Source organism: Manis pentadactyla, chromosome 4 (assembly GCF_030020395.1).
Source record: "Manis pentadactyla isolate mManPen7 chromosome 4, mManPen7.hap1, whole genome shotgun sequence".
Taxonomy (NCBI): Eukaryota; Metazoa; Chordata; class Mammalia; order Pholidota; family Manidae; genus Manis; species Manis pentadactyla.
This window is the reverse complement of record NC_080022.1, coordinates 64,470,969-64,489,000: the sequence shown is the minus strand read 5'-3', so window position 1 is coordinate 64,489,000 and position 18,032 is coordinate 64,470,969. Positions and strand designations below refer to the sequence as shown.

The following is an 18,032-nucleotide window of genomic DNA, read 5'->3' as shown; positions in this document are numbered from 1 at the left end:
TTCCTGGTGAGCTGTTGGACCTGAGAAAGGAAAGTGCAAGCTGGGTTAGACACAAAATCAATATTCTTTGATTCAATCTCAGCTCTTCACCACGGCACTTTCCCCCTCATCTCTTTCAAGAAGGCAACGCAACAGGAAAGTCAGGTTTTTCTCTAATCAAGGGTAAAGAATGATTTTTTGGTTTTGTGATAATCAAGGAGTTTCAAAGAGCTCAGTGCTAGTTAACATATTACAGCCACTCAAAGCCCAATTTCATACCGCAACAAACCACCAAAACCTTCTTTTGATTATTATTTTTTTCCTTTGTGCACCCCCACAGAAGCAGCAGTATTTGATAAGCATGTTAAGCCCAGGTCTGGCACTCTTTGCTGGAAGGACCTTCGAGGGGATGAATAGATGAACTAGTTTCTCCCAACAATTAAACTACACAAATGTGCTCCTTTGATAAGAGGGGAGGGCCGTGGAGGGGAGGAACCACTTCTCTATTGACAGCCATTATCCTCTAACTTACGTGTTTCTTTTTTGGACATTCATCACATCATGGAAAATAACTCAGGGGTATGTAATCTTTGTGGTTTGTTTTGTCTAGGAAGAAACACATTCAAGATTTGGTTAAAGAATGGTATCTTTTGCAGTTTGTGTTTTAGACAAAGGTACATTGTTTTTACTTTTAGGTTTCCCAAAATGTGAAAATACAAATATAAAATACTGGTAATTTACTAGCTTATTTAGAAAAAAATCATTTTGAGTATTAAGTTCCCTTGTATAAGTTGAAATACTTGAGATCATGATTGCACCTTGAGAGTACTAGATGGAATAAAGGGAGCTAAAATGTAAAGTTTCAGTGCTAAGAAATACACCAACTAATGAAGGATAAAAAACATATTTAGCACCTAAGGAGTTATTTTATACATATACATATATATTTTAAGAATCTGGAAAAAAGGATTCATTTCTCTCAGTTCAATTTATCTCCACACTTTTGGAACATAACAATAGGGGAAGACAACACATGAGCACTTATTTAACAAATACTATCATACAGTGATTCAACAAACACCAGCCACAGCAAGGTGCCTGATATGAGCCTGGCCCTGTACAGCTAAAGTATTTTGCCTTCTAATGTTGAGTAATCCCTATATTACAAGGGAAAGCAGATTAACATTTTTGGGTTTTTATGCCCCATGCCCTTAGAAAATCTGTGAAGCATTTTGTCTATAGTAATACGGCAATTCTCTGAATAAAGGGTTCTGTGGCTTGGTGAGGAATTGGTCTCAGAAGTGGCCTGAGCACCCCATGTCTCCCATTATAGAACGTAAATGCTCAGCATTGTCCCAACACTGCTTCAAAGAAAGTGCTTTCAAAACCAGATCGATACTGTTCGACCCTCTTCTTAGGATTCTAGGCCCCACAATTCATCCAACTCTGTTTCCTCCCTCCTTCCAGACCTCCATTCTTGTCACCGGACTTTGTTCCCAGCATCAGGGACAGCATGCTCACAGAAAGGTTTGATTCTCCTGCCCAGGATTCTATCTTTTCCTTCTCCCCTGACCTGACTTTGATGTTCCCCTGCTCTGTGGCGAATTGAGGTGTCGAGAGCAAGGAAGGCGTTGCTTCTAAGGAGTAGGCTGTCTGAACCCTTTACTCTCTGGAGCAAAGGGCAATCATGTTTACTCACAGCGAGGAAAAATGGAGATGCTTGAAGCCTCATCTTTAAAGAAAATAGAGCTAACAGGGGATTCAGATATAAGTGCACTGACAAAGTTTGACTCTGTTTGGGTTCATCTCCCTTTTGGCTATTTTATAGAATATATTTTAAATTAAGAAAATAAAATCCTATGATAATTCCCAAGCTGCATAAATTGTTCCAGAGCCCAGAAAAATATGGAACATTTTCCAATTCATATTACAGATCCAGCATCACCCGTGAAGAGCCAAAAGGGGGCAGGGATGAGAAATGATTGCACAACCCCATCTATAAGTAAACAGTCCCCAAAACCCTCAGTTAAGAGCCAACTAAATGATCTTAGCACTAAATTCAACAGCCATACTCTGTGGTCAAGGAGGTTCTATTCCAGGACTACAAGGCTGATTTAATATAAGGAAAGTTATTAATAAGGTAATTCTCAAGTGTGTTAGGTTGAATCCTAAGTCAGTGGGATAGTAACAGGTTATTACATGAAGTAAGGGGGAACAGATAATGTTTGGAAATGGTGGGTTTAAGAAAGTTAACTGGATTTTTTTTAGTTTTATTGAGCTATGATTCAAATGCAGTGCTGTATACTTTTAAAGTGTATGGCATAAGACTCGACTCACATATATTGTAAAATGTGCCACACTAAGTTTGTTTAACATCCACCATCTCATATAGATACAAAAGTTCTTTTTATTGTGCTGAGAAGTTTTAGGATCCATTCTCTGAGCAGCTTTTAAATATACCGTATTTTACATACATACACACACACACACACACACATATACAGTGAATTTCTTTCTTGACTGCTGGTCTTCGTAGCATTTTTCACATGATAAGGAGCTTATGAATCTCTTAAGAAGAGCATATGCTATGCAGCATTTCCCCAAGTTATTTGACCATATGACAATTTCTCCCCCCACTCAATGTATTTCGTGGACTAGCCTATGGCAGAGGTGTTCTCTGGGAAACATTTTTATTGGATCCTCTATTACTTTAATTCATTGTATCAGTCATTCAAGGAAACACCATATCATTTCTTCAAGAGGTCCCAGACAGAATTTGATAAAATTCAATATTCATGCCAAATAAAATTGTTGTTATCTACCACTAAAGTGTTATTTCAACATAATAAAGAACACCTATCTTAAACCAAGGGCCAGCATCATGAGTAATGGTAAAATGCTAGAAGGGATGTGTCATTAAAATCAGGAACAAGAAAAATGTGTATGCTGTTATCTTTTTTCTTTAACACTTGAAAAATTTTAGAGAATGGAATAAGACATGAAATGTTAATGATGGGAGAAAATGGAGTTTTAATACCAGCATGAAATGATTGTTATAAGAATTGTAGAAGGATGATAAAAACTATCAGAATGAGTATTTGATATAACAGTCAAATATAAAAAAATATATTTAAAAACAAATAGTTTTCTCTTATAACCAGAACCAGTAGGTAGAAAATATAATGTACTATAATAATACTAAAATTCCCAGTAACACCAGGAATATTTTAAAATACCAAAGAATAATCTTAATAAAAATTTGGTGGACTTTCAGGACTGGACTACCAATTTCATACTGGGAAGACTGAGAATGCAAATATGTCCATTATTCCCCAATCAATGTTTGTATACAATTTTGATTAAATTCTGTCCAAGCAAAAATAATTACAAAGGTAAGATATATGAACAAAGTGGAGGAAAAAACCATTGGTAACATGTATGGAATGCAGAGGGTTAATGTTTAAATTTAAAAATTGCTCCTTAAAAATGACCGAAAAGAGGCAAAAAATTAAGAAAATAGACACAGGCGCAGGTACTCACACATGTCCAGTTCAGGGATTTTGATCTTCTGTCTGACAAATGTTCCTTCCAAGTGAGTTCTCCTCAAATGCATCCCTCTACCCCCACTCCTAGTCCTCTCACCCAAGACTTAGCACCACCTGAGTGTAGAGATTTGTTTTGTCTTTCTCCTCCCATTCAATTGGAAATTCCATTAGCCTCATTTAGTTGGTTAATGTCTGTTTTCCCAGGATCTAGAGTAATAATCATCATATAGTAGGGGCTCACTAAGTACTTGTTGACTGAATGAATATATACCATTCAGTCTCCCCTATTTATTTATTTCTTAAATTCACTGGAATTTTAATTCATTTATATTTATATTTTTGATTAAGATATCATTTATATACAGTCTTATGAAGGTTTCACATGAGCAACATTGCAGTTAAAACATTCATCCATATTATCAATTGACTCATTTATTTTATGTGAGGCTTTCTTTTTTGTTCATATCAGCATCTTCAAGCCTTAGGTTCATGTACTTAGGGCTGCCTCATTGGCTTAGGATGGATTTGCTTTTTTCTAATGAAATTGTACTTCATATGAAGCCAGGCATTAAAGCTTGGGAGAAAAAAACACATCTTAATCGGAATCCATCACTGGCCTATGAAAATTTCCATTTGTGTTGATTGATTAGCTTATCTCTGTACCTGAATATTCCTATAAAGGAAGTAGTTTAAGAGGAATTGTCACCTAGCAGCAGGCTGACTGCCAAGGATAATTAGGTAAATGCTATGCTTGGTTGGGGCAGTCATGGGACCATATAAAGTACAGGGCTGCTGAGTCAGAATCAAAACTGTAGGTCATGGCTGTGCATCTTTCCTCCGCACAAGGGCACGGGGCCAAGGAGAGAGGCTGGGGACATGTGGGGTTTGAACCAGCCTTTATTCTGCTTACCAAGACTGGTGCCTTTGTTCTGGCTTCATCAGTCCAGAGAAGAGGGTGCCTTTTAGTAATCCCTCACCCAGAGGGGGCATCTTTTTCCACTGTAATATGATAGCGCTGGGCCTTAATCACAATGGAGATGTTCTTTAGTAAATTAACAACTAGTTCAGAAGGCAGAAATCACCAGAGATTCCCCAGCTAGAATATTGTTAGTTAAGGGAAAAAGAAAAGCCCTGGGAAGAGCCCCTACTAGTTAGCAGTTAGGAGAGTAAAATGCCTCATTTTAATAAATCTCAATAAGCTTAATAAAAAAAAAATTAAACAAAGAGACAAAAGTGAGTACAAATCCTGGTAACATGACCTTGAGAAAGACTGAATAAGTTTACACCCAAAATTAAATTCAGTAAGATCGATAATAAGAAATGTTTAATTAGACAAGTGCCATCTACATTTCTGTTCATGAATTCATACATTTAGTGAGTTTCTTCCAAGTGCCAGCAAGTTATGGAGACTACAAGGAGGACTGAGTTTAGGTGAGGAGACAGTACACTGTGTTAGGTGCTACACTGAAGGCTCAAATAGATTTTTGGCAATTCAGAAATCAAATGACTTTCTTTTATCAGGGATGTTGGAGAAGGTGTTCTAAAAAAGGTGATATTTCTGGGTATGAAAGTATGAATAGGAATTTGCTTGTTGGATGACAAGGGACAGAGCATTCCTGACAGAGGGATGAGTATATGCTGGAAGACAGAGAAAAACTGTGGTACATTTCAGGGGTCGACAGGGAGTTTAATATCACCACACCACAGAGCATATACATATAATGGAGTGGCAGGAGGCTAAAGTGGGTAGACTGAAATGTTGGACTGTAAAAGAGCCTTCTTTGCTGTGTTTGTGTATTTAGATTGTATCTTTTAAGTTATGGAGAAGTAGAGATGTGTGTTAGGAAATACCATGATTAGACTTTTATGATAATAAGCCTATATACATTATGAACTGCATTTGGGGAATCTTGGTGATGGAATGACAAGATAAGAAACTAGTTAAGACATAATGAAGATGGAGACTAAGATATGACAAAGGATTAGAGGGAAGAGAGGCGAGAGCTAAGGGACATTGCAGCAGAATAGAAAAATGAACGCAAGAAGAGACAGCAAAGAGTCAAACTGAACTTATTTCTACATTGGAAACTAGGTGGGATGATGACACCATCATGGAAATAGAATATCCAGAGGCCATGATATTTTAGGGTGTAAAATAACAGAGTCTGGCTTGGATATGCTAAATCTGAGATGCCTCTGGGGCTCCAGCTTGTGAAGTTCCAAGATTAATTTATAATTTGAGTTTGGACAAGTCAGGTCCGGATAGAGAGATCTTGAAATAATCAGATTATTGATTGCAGAGGACGAACAGAGATCAAGGAGAGAAGAGGAATAAGAAAGGGGTCTTTAAGAACTCCCAACATTTGATGTGTCAGCAGAGGGCAAGGGGTTAAAGAATGAGATGGAGAAGACACTGTCAGAGATGTAATTTTATGCATGATTCTTTTAGACCTTGCTAGAGATTACATTTATATTCTCTCTCCATCTCTCATAGAGAATATTTAAATTATGCAAACTGTTCTTTTCATTAAATTTTTTAATAAAAAAACGAATCTAGCAGCCAGATTAGGTGCTTACTTATGAATTTCTAAGAATGGATATAGTGTCCAGTATTTTCTGAACACACTTGATTACAGAACTCTTAAAATCTAATGTTTTATAGAACTTATTCTGGGAATTATTACAGTATGTACCTTTAGTATCTTGTGCTATATACAGAAGTTAAATGGGCAGATTCATTATAGTAAAGTACTTCTTACTTATTAAAAATGAAACACTGAATTGATCTGTTCTCATAATTCAAATATTCACCCATTCTTTCAAAGAACTGTAACTTTGCAAGGCCCTGCCAATTCTTCTGTAGTCCAGAGTGAAAGTCACAAAGATTATACATTTGAACTAAACTTGTATGTTTTCTACACTAACACCAAGTTTTCTACTATGTGCTTGACTTTTCATTTTCCATTTAACTCTTAACCCACATTTAGATTAATTATTATTGTGAAATATTTCATATATATGAAGGACTAGAGGTGGTATGTTCATAGGTCCATAGAATAATAAACTACGAAGCTTAGGAAATAGAATATTATCATATCATTTCAGACCCATTCTAATCCCCTCTCTTTCCAGCAGGAGTAATCATTATTTTAGGTTTTTGATTTATTGCTCCATTTTTTAAAGTACAGTTTTACTATAAAAGTATGTGCCATGAACAACATATTGTTTGGTTCATGAATTTTTCAAATTTGTATACATTTTATATGTACTCCTCTGTGACTTGTCTTTTTCACTCAGTGTTTTGTGATATTCATCTCTGTTAATGCATGTGGCCATTCACTCATTTTTTACTACCTTAGTAAAATCCATTTATGAATACAAAAGAATTTATTTTTATTCATTCTTTTGTCAATGGATATTTGTGATGTCTCCAGTTTTCTTTTTCCTTTTGCAAACATTACCCCTATGAACATTCACACACCTGTACTAGTGTTTCTCTAGGGAACTATCTAGGAATAGAATTGCTAGGAAGAAAGGTAAGCAAATGTTCAACTACAAGATAATTCCAAACTGCTTTCCAAGGGACTGGGGCCAATTTATACTCCTAGCAATAGCATATAAGGGCTTCTGCTGCTCTTCATGCTTAGTAATACTATGTATTTTCAGCCCTTAAAATTTTTGCCAATCTGGTGGGTGTGAAATGGTATTTAATTTTTGTTTGAATTTGCATTGCCCTGATTACTAATGAGGTTGAAAATGTTTTCACATATTTATCAGTTATTCATGTTTCTTCTGTGAAATGCCTGTTCAGGTTGTGGCTTATGTTACTTCCAATGGGTTGTTTGTCTTTCCTTAATGGTTTTCAGCAATCCTTCATGCTACTCCTATCTGGATGCATTGCGAATATCTTCTCCCACTGAGGGTTATTTTTTCACTCTCTTTGTTTGAAAGTTTTTCACTTAAAATTAGTAATTAAATTGCTAAGAATTAAAAAAAATAAAAATCAATGCATTAATTTGTTAATAAAATAAATAAGAGTAATCAAATGTATCAGTCTTTTGCTTTACAGCTGGTACTTTGGGGGCTGTTTTTAAGAAATCCCTCCTACTAGGATATCAGTTTGAAGATTCTTTAAGAAGCACATGTCCTTTGCTTGCCTTACAACTTAAAATCACAAACCTGTTATTATACTACAGTATTATTATCCTAACAACTTACAAATGAAATGGTTTAGGAGGTTGCAAGTGTACTTTTGTGCCTTTCCTCCAGCTTTTCCCACTTCGTGGCCTCTCCTCACTCATGATCTTGCCCTTTGTGGGAGTGCGCGCACACACACACACACACACACACACACACACACACACACCTGTGCGTCCCTCTTTTTCTCTCCCTGGACTGCCTCCCCACTGAAGGAGTTCCCAATCCTAACTCAGGCGCATTGGCAGCATCAGATTTTCAGCGTAAGCTGGTCGCTAAGTGCTTGCTCCATGTGGTCCTTAATCAAGTGTCTGTAGTTAGGGCTCTCTCATTTTTTTCTGCAATCTTTTTCTCTCTCGTTTTTCCTTTCTCTTTCTTTCATTCTCCAACAGTATTGGCTTTTATTCATTCATGTTAAGTCACCTGAAATTGTATCTCTCCATTTCAATGCTCCTTGAGGTAAATGGCTGAACGAATGCATTCCGACGGACACTCAACACCCCATGTAGTTAATTCACTTCAATATAACCTCATGGTGACTCTGATGCCAAACCAGTACTCTATTTTGTAATTTTTGACCCATTTTTACTCCCATGTTGCAGTTTTTCTAGCAGTCAAGAGTACATTTGTCAGTTTTTTTTCCTTCTAGAAGCTCTGTTACATCCTTCCTCTCTTGTTGATGAGCTCACCTCTTACTTTTCAAAGCGGTAAGAGACTGTTTACAAGTCTCTGAAATTTCTTCCTCCCTGTCTTCCCTACCTCCTCTGAACTTGTCTGCATTTACCTATCCTCTTTCACAGGGTAGAAAGAACATGTCCCCCACCCCATTTGGCACCCAGCGTTTGGGCTTGCCTCTGCCAACTTCTAGCTAGTCTTACTCTCACTGCTTTGAAAGCTCTCCTTCCCTGACCCTTTCTTCTGTGGATAGGGTAGCGATATCTCTCCCTCAACTGGTCACACTTTCAGCATGGCCTGTGCTTACCTCTTTATTCCCACTCCATTCCTTCCTCATTCTGTCACTAGGTCACAGACTCCAAATGGTGTTATGGTGTTACTTAGGTTGAATCCTGAGTTGGCCACTGACTAGTTGTTCCAAGCTTGGGAAGAAAGACAAGAAATCTCTCTCATGCACAGTGGCCTTGTAAATGAGAATAATTATCTTTCATTAGGTTGTTGTGAGAATTAAATAAAACACAGTATTTGGAAATGAATTTCATGCTAGCACATGATAGGAGTTCCATATGTGTAAATTTTCTTTCATTATCTTTTAATTTCATTTCTCTTTAATCTCCTTTTTTCCAACTCTGAAAAATAAATTCCTATTGCTTCTTGAGTTAATGGTTGAAATACTTTTATCCCACAATTATTTCTTTTAACTAAGACCCAAAGTCTTAATTCTTTTGTTTATTATAAGTAACCATACATTTCCCTCCAATTACTTTACTCATTTCTTTTTATCCTTATTGTTTATCCAGTTACATTTCAGTGAATTCTAGAATATAAAAAGCAAAAAGGACAGTGAACTTCAATATGCAGTTTTCCTGATAAGGAAAATGTTTTAGGTGGCATCTTGGCCTCAATACCCTTTCTCCATTTTGTAGATGACCATTTCCAGGAAATCTTTCAGTGAAATGGGATTAGGAAACATACATTAGATAAATGGCTTCTGAAGTAGCATTTTAATCTAATTATTAAAGCCAATCTATATTCATAACTTGAAAGCTGGCAAAAAAATATGTTTCTTTGATGCGTTGTATAATAACCTTGACATGTTTTAAAATATACCTGACAGACATCTTCAGGAGACCCATAGTGCACTCTCAGCCTAGAGAAACAGCCACAGAGATGGAACAACTTTATACACTGGATGGGGTAATGACTGGCATACACTTAGTTCCAGGACTTACTGAGAGGAAGTGGGCACAGGAAAATGAGCAGGGGTCCTCTTTTTTTTTTTTTTGCCTTTTAAAATTTATTATATCTCAGAATAATTGTACAAGTAAAAGCATCTGGTCAAAATAATACCAAGTATGGCATGAAGGTGTCCATCTTAAAAACCAACACTGGGGAAAAAAGAAAAAAGGAAAATAGCTTTTCTGTGATTTGTGCACCAAAGTACAGTCCCCGAAGACCCTTGCCATATAAGGGGTGAACATACTTATTTGGAGCAGTCCATTCTTGTTCCATCTGCAGTTAGGAAAGGGGGCAATTTTCAGTCTCCTGACTTCACCTGAGACTATAGCACTTGGATAAATGTTTTCTGAGCACCCACCCTGGCCGGAGGGCTGGGGAACAGAAAAGAGGAAGGTGTCCCCAGAGGTGAGGTGTTCCTATCAGGTCATTTCTAGTTAGGAGTGTGTCAAAGGACATTGCATGTGTGTGTGAGGTAGGTGGTGGGGTGGAAATCCTCAGAAATGGACCTCTTAAAGGCTTCGAGCAGGGGTCCTCTTACAGATCCTTATATACCCAGCTCCCAGCATAATACATATATTTAGAGAGGGTTAGATTGAATAATGAGCATAGGGCTGAAATATGACTCCTCATTTGAGAAAGGTGACAGTAATTCCATTTTCAGATTGGTGTACCTTTAAAATAACCTTTGCATTAAAATAGACTTAATTCCTAACTACTTCTCTCTTCCCACCAGATCAATTTTCTAGCTGCAGAGGATACACCCATAGGATACCAAATTGTGTGTTCTGAAAATTGATTATTAATGATAAAAATCTCATTCATGTACATCACCCAAAATAATAGAATATTGTAGAGAATGGATGTATTTTTCCATATTTTGTAAGCAACTCTCCTTACATCTCACACACACACACACACACACACGACTAAAAAAAGGACAGAGTAATAAAACGATCAAGCAAAGCATTTTATCATAATTTCTTGGCTATCCCAAGCAATCCTTCTGAACTGAATTATACTTGATTTTTAATATGTAAATGTTTACAATAGTTCCTTTACAATAAGCTCATACTCAAAAATGGAAAAAGAAACCCATGAAATCTTAGATAAACATTTCAATTATTTTATGCATCAGAGAATGATAAAAAAATGACTTAGTATGAACAGCTAATGAAAAATAAGAGAGGAGCATTAGAGGTATTTCTTCAATCAAATTCACAGAAATCAACAATCCTAAAAATGTCTGTAAGAAAAAGAGCGGTGCGATGAACCTACGAACATGAAGGAAAAAAAAAGCAGCAAATAGTATCAACAAAGGCAGATTACTTTAGAAAAATAAACATTTCAATACTCATAAATTTCAGGAAGTGTTACTTTCCATGAAGAACACAGAAATGCAGTGAGAATTAGATGTCCTTAGATTTCATATATTTTTGTCAGAGATTTATGTTTTATATAGAAATAGGAAGAAGTATGTGCCAGACATTGGTACTTTTGAAGAAATGCCCTAATCAGTCCTCGCTCAAGCACTTAGCAAGAAGAATCCTTGTCTCAGTCTAACGGAGGCTCCCCATTTACTTTTTAGTTTGTGAAGCATGTACGGCGGGAAGGAGCAGTGAGGCTCCGAGCTTGTCTATAAAGCGCACCTGAATCATCAGTGTAGAGGAGAGCAGTAGAAGGATTACTGGAGATTTGAAAGGGTATTTTGCTTTTTCCTATCATTGAATACATTGGAGTGGATACAAAGAGTTATTTCATCCATAAAGATCGAAATAGGATTAGAATTCATATTTCTTTCCCAAGGCCTCACTGTCAGTTTACATTTGGAATCTGTACGTAAATGATTTTGCAAAACATTTCTTCTTGTCTGCTTGGCTCCAGTCATTCCTTTGGTTCCCTGGGGCAGTTCATCCTTCTGGAAGCCTGGGATGCTGTGGGGAGGGTGGAAGTGCATGGATGTGTGTGATACCTGGCTTCCTGGACTCTGACTGGCACCCTGTTCATGAAGAACCTGCCATCTTGGTGGACAGTATGCACTTAAACTGATCCTGGATGACTCAAATCAGGACCTAGTGGAGAGAAGACATGCCAAACGAAGCAAAGGGCATGAGCAAATGCATTCCTTTAGGAATGGCTCAGCAGAAAAAGTGCAGACCCCAGGGCTCCAATCCCAGCTCTGATACTTACTAGCAGGGTGAATTTGAGCCCATCACTCAATTTCCTTAGGTCCCAGTTTCTTCATTAATAAAGTAACAGTAAAAATACAGAAGCCCTCTACTTATGAATAGTTTAGCTTTTCAACAACTGTTCAGAGGGCCATTTGCTCATTAAGTCCAGAGACATCAATTTTTGAATTTCTTTAAAAATGGCCATCTAGGCTGGCCCTTTCAAGTCTAAAACCAAACTATTTTCTCTCCTTCATATTGGCATGTTATTTTGGGGGTATTTATTTCAAAGTAGAGTCCTTCTGCTCACTGAAAATCTGAAGAGAAAGGTAAATGTCTCCCCGATGCCCTCCCCTCCTGGTGCTGCCCAGACTGTCAGGGAGCAGCGCCAGCTCCAGGGTTCATGTTCTGTGCCCAGCTCACTTCTTCACATGTTGCAGAGATGAACAATCCATGAACCTATGAAACCATCCACTGCCAAGGGGAACAGTCGTGTCAGCAGCTCTGCTCATTTCCCATGCTTCTCAGACCATGCTTGACCCCTCCTGAATTAATGTAAAGTGGGTCTAAATCTCAGGACATAAATTTTGATGTTTAAGATATACAACTTTCTTAATTTGTATTTTGAGCTATTTGGCTTTATCTGGCAAAAGTGAAGTCAAATGGTGTGTGTGTGTGTGTGTACAGTTTTCCATTACAAAGGGAAGGAAAACTTACCAGGGTCATGGCCAGAACCTGGCACATGGTAAACAAGCAACTTATATTTATTGAATATCTGAATAAAAGATGGCTCAAAATTAGTAATTAGTCAAGGTGGAATGCTTAAGCCCTCTGATTTTTCATTAGAGCTTTTCCCCACTTCCCAAAAATTCTGAGTAGGCCTCCTACACTGATGAAACAGGAAAACTAGTCAGTAGATAATTGCCCAGCATCTCTTTGCTTTATGCTTTCAGACTCAGACTAAATTATGGATTTTCTTTCCTTTTATTAATGTCCCCAGAAATCTTTTAGGTTAGTAAATCTCTCTGAAAGCAGAGTAGTAGTTAGCAAGAAGGGGGGATGGTGTAGAAAGAAACCTTTTAAATCATCTCTTAAAATGAACTCAGGGTAATTACAAGCTCACAAGTATAAACACGTTCAATCAAAATTGAATTCAGGTCTCAAGAGACTAACAGTATCCCATACATCTCTGTGAATAGAGCCCTAGATGGTGACTAGACAAGTGTATAACCCAGTGATAGCAACAGTTACCACCAATGCTCTAGTTAATAATAATTATATTAGTTATATATAATACTTATATATAATGATAATTATATAAAATGTTATTATTTAATAATAATGTGATGTGTAGATACTGGCTCATTAATCTTGCTCTCACCCTGAGATGCAGGGGAGAAATCCTGGGTGGGTGTTTACTGCAATTTTGTTGTGGCTTAATAGAATGAGTCATTCACATCTTAGCAATCCCTACTTCAGTCTATGTTGTTTTGTTTTCTAAAACGAGATGCTAGGCTAAATTATTTAAATAAGAAATGTGGTAGCTGCCATATATATCTTATAATTAGCAGTTACAGTACAAGTACAGATTTGCCTATATTGAATTTGGTGGAATTTGTAGTTTTTGTCCAAGAATAATTTTTCAATACTATGCAATACTTAGTCTTCTCTCCAACCCCAAATTTTTTGCCCTCTTTTCCTAGGACACTTACTAAGCAACAACTGTGTGTCAGGAATTGTGTCAAAGCTAAGGCTCTCACACATAAACAGGACACATCTCTACCTCAGAGACTGACTGTTTAACCAGAGAAAGAGGCATTGAACAATTATAATTTCATGTGATAAGTAAAATAAAAGAGGCATGGGTAAGTTATTAAGAAGGAAAGAATTAATTATGTGAGGGTGGCAAAGGGGCAACAGAAGCTAAAGCAGGATGTTCTTGAAGCATTTTCCAGGAGTCCTCCAGGCCTCATGTTAATATAGAAAGCCCACATTTCACGTGTTTATCTGAATTAAAAAGATAAACTCTGGATTTTTCTAGTGCAGTGGTTCTCAGCCTCAGTTTTGCATTAGAATCACCTGGGGAACACTTAAAAATTGGGGATGAGGGCACTACACAGATCATTAATTCAGCATCCCTGGACTGAGCCTCAGTCACTGGTCCCATAAATAAATTTCCCCAGGTGATTCAAATTATGTCATTAGACCTGGGAACTACTTTTCCATGGTAATCAAGTACAGGACATCCTCTGTGCCCTAAGCCACAGGGATCATTATTATTTTGGATGGAGGGTAAGAGGTGGAACAGAACTATATATATATATATATATATACACACACACACACACACACATAGTTTTCAAGATATATATATATACATATCCTTGAGAAGAAAATATAAGAAAAACACAAATATTTAAAATCCATAACATTTTTGTATACCTAACTGCAGTCAATGTAAAAATCAAATCCAATGTAAAAATCAAATCCAAAGTATACATAAATGATATTTATTGAACATTTTGGGGTTATAAGTACTTGAAATGAGTCCTGTCTCAGTTAAAATGTCCTGAGTGATTCTGGACATCTTAAGTATGGAATATACTACCAGTTAAAAGTTTCTATTTTGAAAAGCAGAGGTAATCTGAATAAAATATAGAACTTAGTTAATAATAATCTGATGTGTAGATAATGGTTCATTAATTATGAAAAATGACTAATATTAATAACAGAGAAAATTGGGTAGGGGGTATATGGGAACTATGTACTACTATCTTTGAGATACACTATAAATCTAAAACTGTTCAAAAATTTTGAAGTTTCTTTTTAAAAAGTCTGTCCTTTTGTTTTTAAAGCTGATAGATACCACTCAATGCTACCTTTCTCTTTCTGCATGAAGACTTGATCTTCAGTTAACTTTCTAGCTCTCTTCCCCTGGAACCTAATAAGATAACCTATCAATTATGTTACTAGGCCAACATAGCTTATGATAAAAATGACACCTGGTCCATAAATTGCATCTAAGCTGGGAGAACTGTAAACACCTGAAAGGAAGCCAAGCTCTAGGCTTACCTGGGTGTGCGGACTTCTTGTAATTGGAAGGACCCTTGTGGGTGTCTTGGAAGCTATGTCTGTGAGGTTGTTACAGGAGATAGTGGCTCCTCTGAGCCAGGAGGCCTTTAAACCAACCCCGTTCTTGCACCTGTCTGGCATGAAGTTCGTTTCCTTACACTTGCACTGTCATCTGGATGCCAAGAGAATAGCTTCTGATGGTGTGTGGATTTTGCAAAGTATCCCTCAAGAGGAGAACCTAATGCTGCCCTGCTGGAGGACTGTATTTCTTGCCCTAGAGTTTTCTGAGTAACCCAAATTGCCAAGTGTGCCCTATAAGAGACCTGTGAGTCTGTTAGAGGGACTTTACTTGATGGATATTGACTACCTGTGTCACTACCTCCTCAGAGCTGTAGACAGGATGAGAGACGGTATTATATTTTCTGCCATGCACCCGTACATACTTTCATATATCTATTGAGTACTCACATAAATCAATTTAAGGATCAGTGGTAGTTTGATACTTGTTCATGCTAATTCTGTGGAATCACAGTTAATTCAATGATCAAAGAAAAGGTAAAGGGCCCAAAGGAACATCTCTTTCATCTATCTATCTATCATCTATCTTTATCTACCTATCTATCTATCTATCTATCTATCTATCTATCTATCTATCTATCTATCTATCTATCTATCTATCTATATCTATCTATTATCTATCTATCTATCTATCTATCTATCTATCTATCTATCTATCTATCTATCTATTATCTATCTATCATCATCTATCTATATCTATCTATCTATCTATCTATCTATCATCTACCATCTATCTGTATCTACCATCTGTTTACCTATCATCTATTGTCAATTATCATCTATTTATATATCATCTATCTTTCTGTCCATCCATCTCCCACCTATCTATTTATCTATTGTTATTGAAGTTTTCCTTTATGAGAAGAAAATATCATGATATCATTCAAGAATAATTTATTACAGAATATAACTTGAGGTAGTCACAGATGAATGGGTATCCTATTACAAAGGAGTAAGTTTATCTCTTTGCCACTGCTGTACCTATGACCTACCACATCATCATGCTTAGTACATTGTACTCAAACCATTTGCTTTACAGGCCTGTTTTCCACTAGATCAGGTATAAGTGCCTTGAAAGCAGAGACTGGGTCTCATGTATCTCCTCGATCTCATGACTCTCCAACAAGTATCACAACTAATAGGCATTCAGTGATTAATAACTGGAATGAAAACAAACTTTTGGGCAAGTACAGCAACCAGTCCCAGATAAAGAGTCTGAGCAGTAATTCTAAAACTCTGGACAGAGTTTGGTATGTTCTTCACCAAATAAAGAAAATATAGAAGTAGTTTAGAAAGATGGCTGATAAAGTCTTTTTATTCTGCCAAGCTCAATTTCTTAAAATTGGACCCTGTTCAAGGCTCCTGGGGCACTTTTCTATCTTAGATGGATGTTTACTTCCAAATGTTCACCATGCCATGAGTTTCTTATCTAATGTGGGTATTCAGACTCTAGGTAGGTGCTAATAACCTTTTTCTATTAAGGAGACCAAATTAAAAATTAACAATGCGATCACATAAAATTCCAGTGATAGCATCACAATTAGCTCTGCAAAACAACACAGTTCTTCACAGAACCTTCCTTTGCTTTATACTGCATTTTTTCTGATAAACACTTGCCAACAAAGACATCATACTAATTACAATTTGTTCTACAAAGGGTAGGAAAACTGATAAGTGATTCATTGATTATTTTTTTTTCAAAAATAATTCTTCCACTCTTGTCCTTAAGTTACATTGGGATAATAAATGGAGGCTTTAAGTGATTTCCTAAGGAGTGATTTTGAAGACACCATGTTGATCATTTTAATTTTAGCTACTTAGCAACTTTGAGTAGATGCCCATTAAAAAAAAAAGAGAGGAAAAAACACACACAAAATGTTTTGTATTCTTTGTGTGGAAATAAATGGTTCCTTTAGAAGTAGATCATTCTATAAAATGTTCTTTGTTTCTCTGTAAGATTCTTTGTTCCCCCACCATTTCAAGTGCTGTGAGGTATGACTTCCTCTCCTCTGTATCCCAGATGGGTGCACCAGGGGTGCAGGATTTGCTGCCTTATCCTGGCTTTTCTGACATGAAAAGGTCAACACATGATGGGTAATTTGTCCAAGGACAATGGCTGGGCAAAAGCAGGAATTTGAGCAGAGGAGGAAATGAGCCAGTTCATGAGGTCTTCTAGGAAGGTCATGACTAGAAAGGAGTGGTAGTAGGTATGAGATGACAAAGGTGGAGGGTGATAGGGCAAGATTCAAGGGACTTCAAGCCTTCTCTCCCCTGAATGAGGGAGAGAGTGAGTAAGTACATTTATGATTTCCAAATCTGTACAAGAGGCCCAGGGCTCTCTCCATCTAAACTTTTCTCCTGTGTGTATATGATGCTCCTCATTCATAAAATGACCCAAACTGATCTTCACATGCTTTCTCAACCCTTTTCCCATTTCTTTTCCCCCATCTCAGTTAATGGGGTCAGCAGTCACATTGGCCAGAAGCATTTCCTCGTGAACCCATCACTTTGTTCTCCCTTACCTCCATATGTTACTGCTGGATTTTACTTCATAATGTCTCTCAAATTCATTCCCTTCATCTTCCTTTATTTGGACTTTTATCATCTCTGTAGACAAATATATTTGCTTCTTATGAACCATTCATATATGAACCATTCAGAATAGGCTGTAGAACTCCTGTTGGGGCTTGTGCAAATTGAACAGGTATTTATTGTTTAGATACTTAGGTGCTGGGCATTTTTCTAGGTCCTGGGATATAGATGTGGTATCTTTGCACATTATCTTCTGGAATGCCCATTCTAGGCTTCCTTTAAAATTCACACATCAGCTCTTCTGTGGAGTCTTCAGTGGCTCTCTCAGGCAAAGGCAGCCAGGCTATTTTTTGTGTCACCAGAATTTACTGACCAACACACAGAACTTTGATATGGCATATTATAAATATGTGCTTTGATAACTCTTTTCTTCACTAAACTCTAGGATGGAAGTGTCCTTGAAGACAGAGACCATGCTTCATTCCTCTTTACATCCTTAGTGGGTAGGGTAGTGCCTGGCACTGAGGAGATGACTGGCAAAGGTTTTCTG

The 18,032-nt window shown here is 37.1% G+C and overlaps 1 protein-coding gene across 4 annotated transcripts in view; it reads right to left on the bottom strand.

The window, feature by feature from the left end:
- ST6GALNAC3 (ST6 N-acetylgalactosaminide alpha-2,6-sialyltransferase 3) overlaps positions 1 to 18,032 on the bottom strand; it is a 647,729-nt gene that overhangs the window by 150,432 nt on the left and 479,265 nt on the right. The window lies entirely within an intron of this gene.